At 47.2% G+C, this 11,131-nt stretch overlaps 1 non-coding gene across 1 annotated transcript; it reads left to right on the top strand.

The window, feature by feature from the left end:
• The first annotated feature begins 10,968 nt into the window (after positions 1-10,968).
• LOC137641703 (U1 spliceosomal RNA) lies at positions 10,969-11,131 on the top strand. The gene has a single exon (XR_011044569.1). It is a non-coding gene; the product is annotated as a U1 spliceosomal RNA (small nuclear RNA).

Below are 11,131 nucleotides of genomic sequence, written 5' to 3' on the forward strand. Positions count from 1 at the left end.
TTGTCGACGTGGTTGTGGCAGAGTCTTCCGACGGGTCTGGTCAATCCTCTGCTGTGGCTGATGTTGCGGACGTTGCTGAAGGCCCTCCTCCCCCTTCCGAACATCCTTCGAAGGGGAAGGTGGGTCCCACGGTCTCTCCTGCGGGTACGCCTCCCCCTCGGGGTAGCGCACTGACAGAGACTCCTCTTCGGAGGACCGACGACCCTGATGACCTCCCCCGTGGCTGCCTTCGCTGTAAGGCTCGTCGTCCTCTTCGCCGCAGGGGCCTCCCGTCTCCCTATAAATGAGTCAAGAGGCGCCTCTTCGAGTCGTCTTCACCTCCTTCCTCTGATAAGGATTCTCCTCGTCGGGAGCAGACTGTAGCAGCCACGTCCTTGGACCTCTCCGGTGATCGCTTGCGATCTCCTACGCCTACCAGACCTTCCACCTCCGGCGCAGATGCGCAGCAGGCGCCTTCAAATCTCGTCATCCGACGGGTAATGGTCCCTTCGGGGCAGAGGGATGTCTCTCACGGTGTGGGAGCTTCCCTTGCGCGTCAGGGTTCCCCTGAACGCCCACCTGTGCGTTCACGCGCATTAGCGCGCAAGCGCTGTCCAGAGTTGCAGCCACCTGACTCGCCGCGCCAGCACTCTCCTGCTCGTCAACGTTTGCCTGCTCGCCAGCGCTCTCCTGATCGTTAGCTCTCTCCTGCTCACCACCTTTTAGCAGTCAACAGCGGTCTCCTGAGCTCACATAATCTCCTGCTCGTCAGCGCGCACCTGCGCATTTGGTTCCTGATACGCGCCCTGCACGCCAACGCTCGCCCACGCGCCCTAGATCTTCGGATCTGGACGCGGGCAAGGACCTGACTCCTCCTCGCCCGCGCGTTCCTGCTCGTCCTTCTTCACCTGCTCGTCCTTCTTCACCTGCGCTCACGCTCTCCAGCGCGCACTTCTAGAGTTCCTGTGCGCCCACGCGCCTTCATTTCCTGAGCCCGTACGCGAGCGTTCGCCTTTGCGCGTCGCTGCGCCACCTGATCCTGCGCCCCAGCTGTCTACGCGTCGACATTCGCCTACGCGCCAGCGTTCTCCTGCGTGTCAACGATCTCCTGCGCGTCAGCGATCTCCTGCGCGTCAGCGATCTCCTGCACGTCAGCGTTCTCAGCGTTCTCCTGCACGTCGGCGATCTCCATAGCTTCTGCGATCTCCTAAGCGCCCGGGCGATCCATCGCTTGCGCGCAATCGCTCTCCCACGCGGCAGCGCCACCTTGACCTAGATCGCCATAAGTCTCCTATGCGCGTGCGCGGTCGATCGCCCACGCGTACTACGCGCCATCGCTCGCCAACGCGCCATCGCTCGCCAACGCGCCATCATTCGCCATCGCTCGCCAACGCGCCATCACGCGCCATCGCTCGCCAACGCGCCATCACGCGCCATCGCTCAATCGCTCGCCCACGCGCCATTGCTCGCCCACGCACCATCGCTCGCCCACGCGCCACAGATCTCCAGGACGCTATCGATCTCCTGCGCCTTGCTATTCTCCTGAGCAACACCGATCTCCGCTTCCTGCGCGCCCCGCGCGTTCCTTCGCCTTCGCGCCAACGCGTCCCCTTGCCTATGCGCCAGCGCGTCCCCTCACCTACGCGCCCACTCGCCCATACGCGAACGCGCCCGCGCGCGTTTATCCCCATGCGACTACGCGCCCGCGCGCGTTTATCCCCACGTGACTACGCGCCCGCGCTCCAATAGCCTCCCGCGCGCGATTCGTTGAATCCTCCTCCACGCGAGCGCCAGCGCGACCCCCGTTCTCGCCGGGTTCCGCAGCTCGTGCCTGCGGCAGGGACGCGTGCTTCCAGATCGCCATCAGGATCGCCACTGCGCAAGCGCAGGTCTCTCTCTCAGGACCAGGAAGAGTCGTCGGAGAGGTCTAAGCAACATTTTTCCCTTTCTTCTTTGCAGGTAGGCCTCGTTGCGTTCACTCCGAAGGGTCAGGAGATCCCCTTCCCTCCAGCGGGAATTACGGACACTGCATCCGTATCTCGTCAGTCTTGGTTTGGTCCTTTGATGAGAGCGGTGGTGCAGGCTATGAAGCCAGCCCTCGCCGATTTGGGACTCAAGCCAAGGACAGACTCGCCCCCGCTGAAGAGAAGGAGAGGAGTGGACTACGTGGTGACTTCTCCCGGGGAGAAGTTGGTTCCTAAGAGGTCCGTCAGGAAGGCTCCATCCCCTTCGCAGTCGTTTTCTCCTTCTCCTGTAGACGAGGCCTTTCCGTCCTCAAGAGAGTCCAGCAAGGCGGGGACCTCTCCCTCGGCACCAAGGGGAGAGACCCCTCCTCGTGGAGGAGAAGCGACCCGCGTGGAAGGTACCTTCCAGACCTCTTTGCTGGAGTCCTGTATCTCGCCCAGGAGGGAACCCAAGGACTCGAAGACAATTCCGAAGTCGTCTTCGCGGATTCGTCAGGAACCAACCAGACCCCGGGAGAACGTCCACGTGTCTCCCCAAGAAGAGCCTCTGGGGATGGGAGACTTAGTTGCCAATCCGCAGGAGGGAGAGCAGCATGAGTCTGAGCACGTCTTCTGGCAGGTCTTGAATCTGATGAGGCAGCTCAACAGGTTCAAGGACCCGGAGATCGCCCCTCACGAAGGCAAGGACACAGTCCTGGACCGGGTCTATGGTACACAGAAGCCCCCGAAGGCCAGCGCGGCTTTACCCTGGTCCCAAGGGGTGAAGAGTGCCAGAGACAAGGTCGACGCTCAGCTCTCAGACCTCGCCTCCTCCAGCCGTTCCTCTGCCGGGAACAAACTCCTCCCACCTCCTCGTTTACAGCAGAGGTGGTATTTTGAGATCATGGGGGAGTCGAGCCTAGCTCTTCCCCTCCACCACTCGGTGGAAGAGCTTACAAGGGAAGTTCCGCTTGAGAAGCTCTCCGCCTGGCAAGTAACATTCTCGGCGTCTGAGATCCTGAGCCAGGAGAAGGTCGCGAAGTGTGCCATGCAGGCCACTTCGTGGCTGGATGTCTGGCTGGGTTTTCTGGGCATTCTATTGCGCTCTGAGGATTTGTCTAAGGAGAGCAATAGAAAGGCCCTGGGGACCTTCCTACTCTCGGACACTCGCTCCATCGAGTTCCTGGCCCACCAGGTTACCAACCTGTGGGCCAACTCGGTGTTGAAGCGTCGTGATGCGGTGACCGAGAAGTTCCACCCGAAGGTCCCTGCGGTGGATGTCTGCAGGCTCAGACACTCCTCCATCCTTGGAGGAAGCTTGTTCGAGGCCAAGGACATGGAACGCACAGCTGAGAGGTGGAGGAAGTTGAATCATGATTCGCTCCTCCAGAGGGCCCTCTCATCTTGGCCCTAGAAGCCTCCAGCTCCGCAACAACATCAACAGCAGCCTTGCAGGACACCGAAGCAGGCTCCAGCAGCTAAGACGAAGGTGTCTAAGCCTCAGCCCTTTCCTGTCAAGGACAAGAGGGGCGGTAAGTCCTCCAGGGGAGGCAAAACTCCTAGAGGGAGCGGCCGCGGCCGTAAACGCTAGGAGTGGCAGTCCCCCCACGTGTCCACCTGTGGGGGGATGCCTACAAAGTTGCGTGCACAGGTGGCAGCAACATGGGGCCGATTCTTGAACGGTCTCCGTGATCGGCCAAGGTTATCGCGTCCCATTCACGACATCTCAACATCCCCTGACAGCAAATCCAGTGTCATTGAGCTCCTATGCCATGGGATCGGCAAAGGGGCTAGCCCTTCGGGCCGAAGTCGAGACCATGCTCAAGAAGGATGCTTTCCAGGAGGTCGTCGATGGCTCCCCAGGCTTCTTCAGTCGACTCTTTCTTGTAAAGAAGGTGTCTGGAGGCTGGAGACCTGTCATCGACCTCTCAGCTCTGAACAAGTTTGTCAAGCAAACTCCGTTCAGCATGAAGACAGCGGACATCGTCAGACTTGCAGTGAGACCACAAGACTTCATGTGTACACTGGATCTGAAGGACGCTTACTTCCAGATCCCAATCCATCCGTCTTCCAGGAAGTACTTGAGATTCAGCCTAGACAGCAAGATCTACCAGTTCAAGGTGCTGTGCTTCGGTCTCTCCACAGCACCTCAGGTGTTCACCAGAGTGTTTACCCTGATCTCGTCATGGGCGCACAGGAACGGCATCCGTCTCCTCCGATATCTGGACGACTGGCTGATCCTGGCAGACTCGGAGTCGACCCTTCTTCGGCACCGAGACAGGCTTCTGGGACTTTGCCAAGATCTAGGGATCATGGTAAATCTCGAGAAGTCCTCTCTGCAGCCGTCCCAGCGACTAGTTTATCCAGGCATGTTATTAGACACCAATCTCCACAAAGCCTTTCCATCAGACGACAGGATAGCAAGGCTGAGGAGGGTGGCAGAACCCTTCCTCAGGCGGGAAGAGCTTCCAGCCCAATCATGGTTGCATCTTTTAGGTCACCTAGCCTCCCTGGCCCGTCTGGTCCCGAACGGCCGTCTCAGGATGAGATCCCTGTAATGGCGGCTCAAGTCCCGGTGGAGTCAAGGCTCCGATTCCCAGACTTTCTGGTCCCAATAGGACCCTCGGAACAGGCGGACCTGCGGTGGTGGCTGATCGACGAGAACCTGCGAAAGGGAGAGGATCTTCTCGTCCTTCCCTCGGATTTGACGCTGTTTTCGGACGCGTCAAAAGAAGGGTGGGGGCCCCACATTCTGAACCAGAGGATCTCAGGCATCTGGTCAGAATCAGAAAAGTACCTACACATCAACCTGCTAGAGATGAAGGCCGTATATCTGGCTCTTCAAAAGTTCCAACGCACCTAAAGATCTGGATGTTTACACACCAGCAGACTGGGCTGATAAAGATATAGAGGATGATATGCCATCCCAAAGAAAGCCAAAACCACCAATGTGGCTTCTTGCTCAATCTATAGGAGGTACGGAAAATTATTTCAAGATCTGCAAATTTCTTCAGAGGAAGGTAGGTACAATCGCACCTGGAGATATATCTCGATTCGGGAAGAAAAGTTAATTGATAAAGGCCAAGTCATACACACAGTCTGTTATACTGTCCAATTTGAAGACAGTAAATGATGATATAAAATTGGACATCAAACCCCATCTAAACTTTAGCTATGGAAGGGGAGTGGTTTTCAATAGGGATCTATATGAATTTACCGAAGAGGAGATATTGGCTATGTGTCCTCTATCAGTGTGGAAAGTACATAAAGTACCTGGAACATCAATGATTGTTCTTAATTTCCAGGATGCTGATGTACCTTTCCACATAGACATAGAAAATGAAAGGATCAGAGTTCAACCTTTTAAGCAGAAGCCACTGCAATGTTATAATTGCTTTAAATTTTGACATCCTTCCAAAGTTTGCATTAATGAAAAAATTTGTAATACTTGCTCCAATATTTACCATGGGGAATGTACACTTGAGGCAAGGTGCTTAAACTGCAACTCTAATCATAAATCTAATGATAGGAGCTGCCAGTTTTATAAGTTCGAAGAGGCTGCCCTCAATAAATCAATTATTGAACATGATTGCATAAGTATTAGATTTATTTAATAATCTAATACTTATGCAAAGACATTAAAAACAGGAGAAAAAGTTCCTCGGGAATCATCTCACTCACCTACTACTGTAGGTAGTTCTCGAAAAAGGAATTCACCATTTATTGATAAAGTGCTGCATAAGACAAGAACATCTCCTCCTAAAGATTTATCATTGAGTATCAACAAAAAGACATTGCCCACCACTATCAAACCTTTGTCCCCCATTACAAAGGATAGTACTAACCTCTCCCAGGCCATATCCTTGCCTGATTTAATGGAGATTCCACCTGACACCAAGTTATCAGGTGTACCTGTAGTGGGGAAGGTACAAAAACCTGGTAACTCGCAACCTATTAATCGTAAAAGAGAGAGACCTCCATCTCTCGCACCCCCTTCCATAAGAAATACTAGAATTATGACATCAAATAAATATGATGTTTTGTCTGTTGATGTTGCCGATCAACCAGAAGACAATTTAAATAAATCAGAAATTCAAGTTGAGGTCCACCATCCCCCTCAACAAATAGATAAAAAAGATACAAAGAAAAACACCGATGTAAAACCCAACATAATAAGACCATCTCTGAAGAAACCTACAGGTAATAATGTTAGATTAAAAACTGCTAATGGGAAGACCTCATCCAAGATGTCTTCCCGAAATAATCCATAGTTTTCTCCTCAATTTTGCAACTGTCAGGGTTTAAGGGCGAAATTTGAAGAACTTAAGCTCCTAATTCATGAACATTCCCCCATAATTGTATGTCTACAGGAAAGTATGCTTGATGCTAACACTCCTAGTTCTCGAGAGTATGTTAGCTATAGGACACCATATAATCATCAAGCAGGGAGCCATGGTGGAAGTCTCATGTACGTTTGTCGAGATGTTCCCCAAATACCTATGTCTATATGTACAACACTGCAGGCAGTGGTTGTACAAATTGATATAGGAAGAAAATATACAATATGCTCTCTCTACTTACCTCCAAATGATAATATTTTATATGATGATTTAGCAGAGGTCATTCATGCAGATCAGTTTGAAAGTATTGATGATGCTATAGACCTACTGAATGGAACTCTCCATACAGCAGTAATCAATTCGATTCCTAAAACCACAGGAATATTCAAAAGACGACCAGTCCCGTGGTAGTCTTCAGAATTAACAGCCTTGCACAGAGCCACCAGAAAACCTCTGATTAGATTGTGTAAATGCTGTACGGAGGAAAATTTGATAACGCACAAAAAGTGTAGAGCACAGTTCCGCCGTGCCATGAAAGATGCTAGACGCCAATCTTGGGTGGCTTTTATTTCCTCCATTAATAGTAGGACACCACCATCTTCTGTATGGAGAAAAGTAAAAAAGATTGCAGGCAAATTCACCCCAAACCCACCACCAGTGTTGAAAGTGAATGGTCAGTATGTGACTGAAGGAATTGAAGTTAGCAATGCCCTGGCTGACCATTTATCACATGTATCGTGCAAGTGTGTAGCAGCTCCTGGTCACCAGTACAGGAGCATTGAAGAAAAGAAAATTTCAAATTTTGCAACAGGAAGGGAAGAGTCATATAATTCTCCTTGCAACGATACAGCCCCTGGACCCGATGGAATTCCATACGCAATGATTAAACATGTACATTTTAATACAAAGTTGTTTATTTTAAGCATTATTAATAGAATATGGCATGATCATAGCTCTCCAAGTGTTTGGGAACTAGCCAATATTTTAGCCTTTTGAAACCCGGTAAGGACAAGTTTTTAGCAGCAAACTACCGACCTATTGCATTGACATCTTGTTTATGTAAAATTATGGAGAAGATGGTCAATTCAAGACTGATGTGGTACCTTGAAAAGAAGGGTATTTTATCACCCATTCAATGTGGATTCAGAAAAATGCACTCAACGACTGATGTGCTGATACGACTTGAGTCCTCCATTTGTGAAGCGTTTGCTTCCAAGCAGCACCATGTGACAGTCTTTTTTTGATCTTGAAAAGGCATATGTTACCACATGGAGATACGGTATGCTTAAATGAATCCATGAGTTAGGATTAAGAGGAGAGCTACCACTATTCATTCAGTCATTTCTTTCACATAGAGTTTCCCAAGTGAGAGTTAGGGAAGCTCTATCACAGAGTAAATGCCAGGAAGAAGGAGTTCCTCAGGGGAGTGTGCTGAGTGTAACCCTTTTTGCACTAGCAATTAATGGGATATCCTCAGTCATTCCCCGGTTTGTTCTCGCAACATTATTCGTGGATGATCTCTCCATATCATTTGCTGGGACTAGAATGGCAATGGTTGAGAGAAAAATACAACTCTCTATTGATAAAACTATCCATTGGGCCGATATGAATGGATTTAAGTTCTCGACAAGTAAAACTAAAATTGTCCATTTCTGTCGTATCCGGGGAGTACATCCAGACCCGGATATATACATCAAAGGTCAACGGATCCCATGTGCAAGTGAAGCTAAATTTTTAGGGTTGATATTTGATTATAGGCTTACATGGGTTTCTCACTTGAAAGCATTAAAAGCTAAATGTCTTGAAGTTATGAATCTTTTAAAAGTATTGTCCCATACATCATGGGGGCAGACCGCAATACAATTTTAAAATCATACAAGGCCTTGATTTTTTCCAAAATTAGTTATGGATGCGAAATATACTCCTCAGCAACCCCAAGCCGGTTAAAATGATTAGATTCTATACATCATACTAGTATAAGATTGTCCACAGGAGCCTTTAGAACCTCACCTATCTCAAGTCTCCTTGTGGATGCTGGGGAGTTGCCTCTGGACCTTTACCGAATGTCCTCTATTATTCGGTATTGGTTTAGATTGCAAAGACTCCCTAATTCTTCAGACTTTCAGACTGCAAGCCTTGTAAAGGCACTCAACCTACTTTGAGTTGCACCCAAAATCTCCTCAACCTCTTGGGTTTCGGGTGAAACAATTATCAAACAATCTGGATATAATTAGAATTAAGGTGCTTCCATTTAAGGTATCATCAACGCCTCCATGGAAATTACCTGACATATCTTTATGTAAATACTTTATTGGAGTTAAGAAGAATATGACTGACTTAGAATCCAGGTCTCTTTTTATGGAACATGTTGAAGAATATAGGGGATCGACTTTTATATATACTGATGGCTCCAAATCTGATGCTGGCGTTGGATTTGGAGTACATAGTAATGATTTTAATTGTAGAGGTGCACTTCCTCTAACAGCTTCCATATTTACTGCCGAACTGTATGGCATACTAACCGCTATTGAGAAAATAGCTTTGGAAAAGGAGGGTAATTTTACAATTTTTAGTGATGCAAGGAGTGTTCTTCAAGCTTTAGAAGTTTTTAATTCTAGTAACCCTCTAGTTTTAAAGATTTTAGAATGGCATTTTATTATTGGACGGAGAGGTATAACAGTTCGATTTTGTTGGGTTCCAGCACATGCAGGTGTGTCTGGGAACGAGAAGGCAGATTTAGTGGCGAAGAATGCGGCATCCGAGTTGCTACCAAGGAGGTATCCCATTCCCTGTAATTATTTCCTACCTTACATCAAGAAATTGGTTTGTAATAAATGGCAACAGCACTGGGATAGTCAAGATGGCAATAAAATGAGGGAAGTAACAAATATCATATCACCTTGGAGGTATAACATGATACCCCGAAAATGGGAGACGACTCTTTGCCGTCTCCGTATTGGTCACACACGAGTATCTGCTGAAGGGCCAACACCAACCGTATTGTGAGGACTGTTTAGTACCTTTAACAGTGAGGTATTTGTTGACCGATGCCCTAATTTTACTAACTTAAGAAATAGATATCTGTTTGAGGCTCGAGGTGAGGATGGCAGGTTCATCCTTGCCAAGATTCTTGGACATGATGTGTCCTACTATGCGAGCGGAATTTTTAGATTTATATCAGAAGCAGGTCTTCTGGAAACTATTTAACTATTGTAATGACTTCTTAACTTTTATGGTTTTAATCGAATTCTCTCTTATTTTTCATATATAATAAATGCTATCGGCGTCAACCACCTTAGATGTCAGGATGCCAGAAAACTTTCAATCATTCAATTCAATTCTTTTCCTCATTGGGCTATTTTCCCTTTTGGAGCCCCTGGTCTTATAGCATCCCCTTTTTCCAAATGGGGTTCTAGCTTAATAATAATAATAATAATAATAATAATAATGCTTTTGTACAAACAGGGCTAAGATTTATCTCAATATCTCCAGACAGTAAAAGAATACAGAACAGGATGCGCTAATAAAAATTTATATCATACTTGAAAGCAAACCTAACAAATATAGCAACCGTCGTATTAAGATAGCCATCCATATGTAAAAATCATGGAAATATATACATAACAATGAAGATGAAGGTGCCATAACAATGCAAGGCAAAGTATCCTCAGGGCAGCAAAAATCCTTTTGAAAATGGATATCAAAGATGAAGAAAAAGAAAACTATAAGGAAAATGCTTCCTCTTCATATAGGCCTACACCAGCAATCTTTTGTTCTTCAATTAAGCATTTAGAAGAAAGAAATGGGAAGAACAATTTGACAGAAAAGTGTGCTTCAGCATACGGTACTCTTAAAAAAATTGTTACTTAAACCAAATTATTTAAAAACATCAATTTTTCCTCGTCAAATTTCTGGTCTCAGCTGCAGCACACACCCTCTTCGTAGAGTTAAGTATTAGTATTGCAATTAATATAAGAGGGCACTAGAAAAAGTCTGTACCTGAACAAGATTATAGATGTAGCTAAATGAATGGGTCGACAAGAAATGGGACGACTTGACTTTTATAGCCGACTTGTACTTTGGCATATAGATTATCTTATTTATAATAACAGACCCTTGCGCAAGCCATACGATATTCAGTACAATACTTATACATTGATATCCTAATCCTCAAAGTTTTCCAAATAGAAAAGAATCACCTAAATTAAGAAAAAGACTAGCACCGTCTTCTAAAAGATTTGAGAGAGAGAGATAGAGAGAGAGAGAGATAGAGAGAGAGAGGGTCAGTCAAAAGTCAAAGAGAGAGAGAGAGAGAGAGAGAGAGAGAGAGAGAGAGAGAGAGAGAGAGAGAGAGAGTAAGCATGAAAAATCGTAGGATAACAAATATTTGAAGTCACTGAAGACGTTTAATAGCCGTTAAATACCAATTCAAATAATATAAAAAATGTCTTCGAGACAATATGATAAACCAGAGACCGGGAGGCGTTGTGATGAAAGTAAGTTTAACATCGTACGTGCAACTTTCGATTGAATATAATTTGTCTTCAGAAAATATAAGAAAATGAAAAGAAAATAGTTATAATATCTTCCGTTCTAATTGATCCTTTGAGTAATCTTAAGCAAAGAATTTATAATATAAAACCTAATAGGTAAGGAACACGTACTCAGTGCATTTTAACTAGTGTTAACTTTAGTGAACCAAAAGCATACTTACCTGGCACAGGGGACACCATGATCACGAAGGTGGTTCCCCCAAGGCGAGGCTCACCATTGCACTCCGGTGGCGCTGACCCTTGCGATTGACCCAAATGTGGTCAACTCGGGTGCGCAATTTTTGGTAGCGGGGGACTGCGTTCGCGCTATCCCCCA

The sequence above is a fragment of the Palaemon carinicauda genome, chromosome 5 (assembly GCF_036898095.1).
Source record: "Palaemon carinicauda isolate YSFRI2023 chromosome 5, ASM3689809v2, whole genome shotgun sequence".
In the NCBI taxonomy this organism is placed as follows: domain Eukaryota; kingdom Metazoa; phylum Arthropoda; class Malacostraca; order Decapoda; family Palaemonidae; genus Palaemon; species Palaemon carinicauda.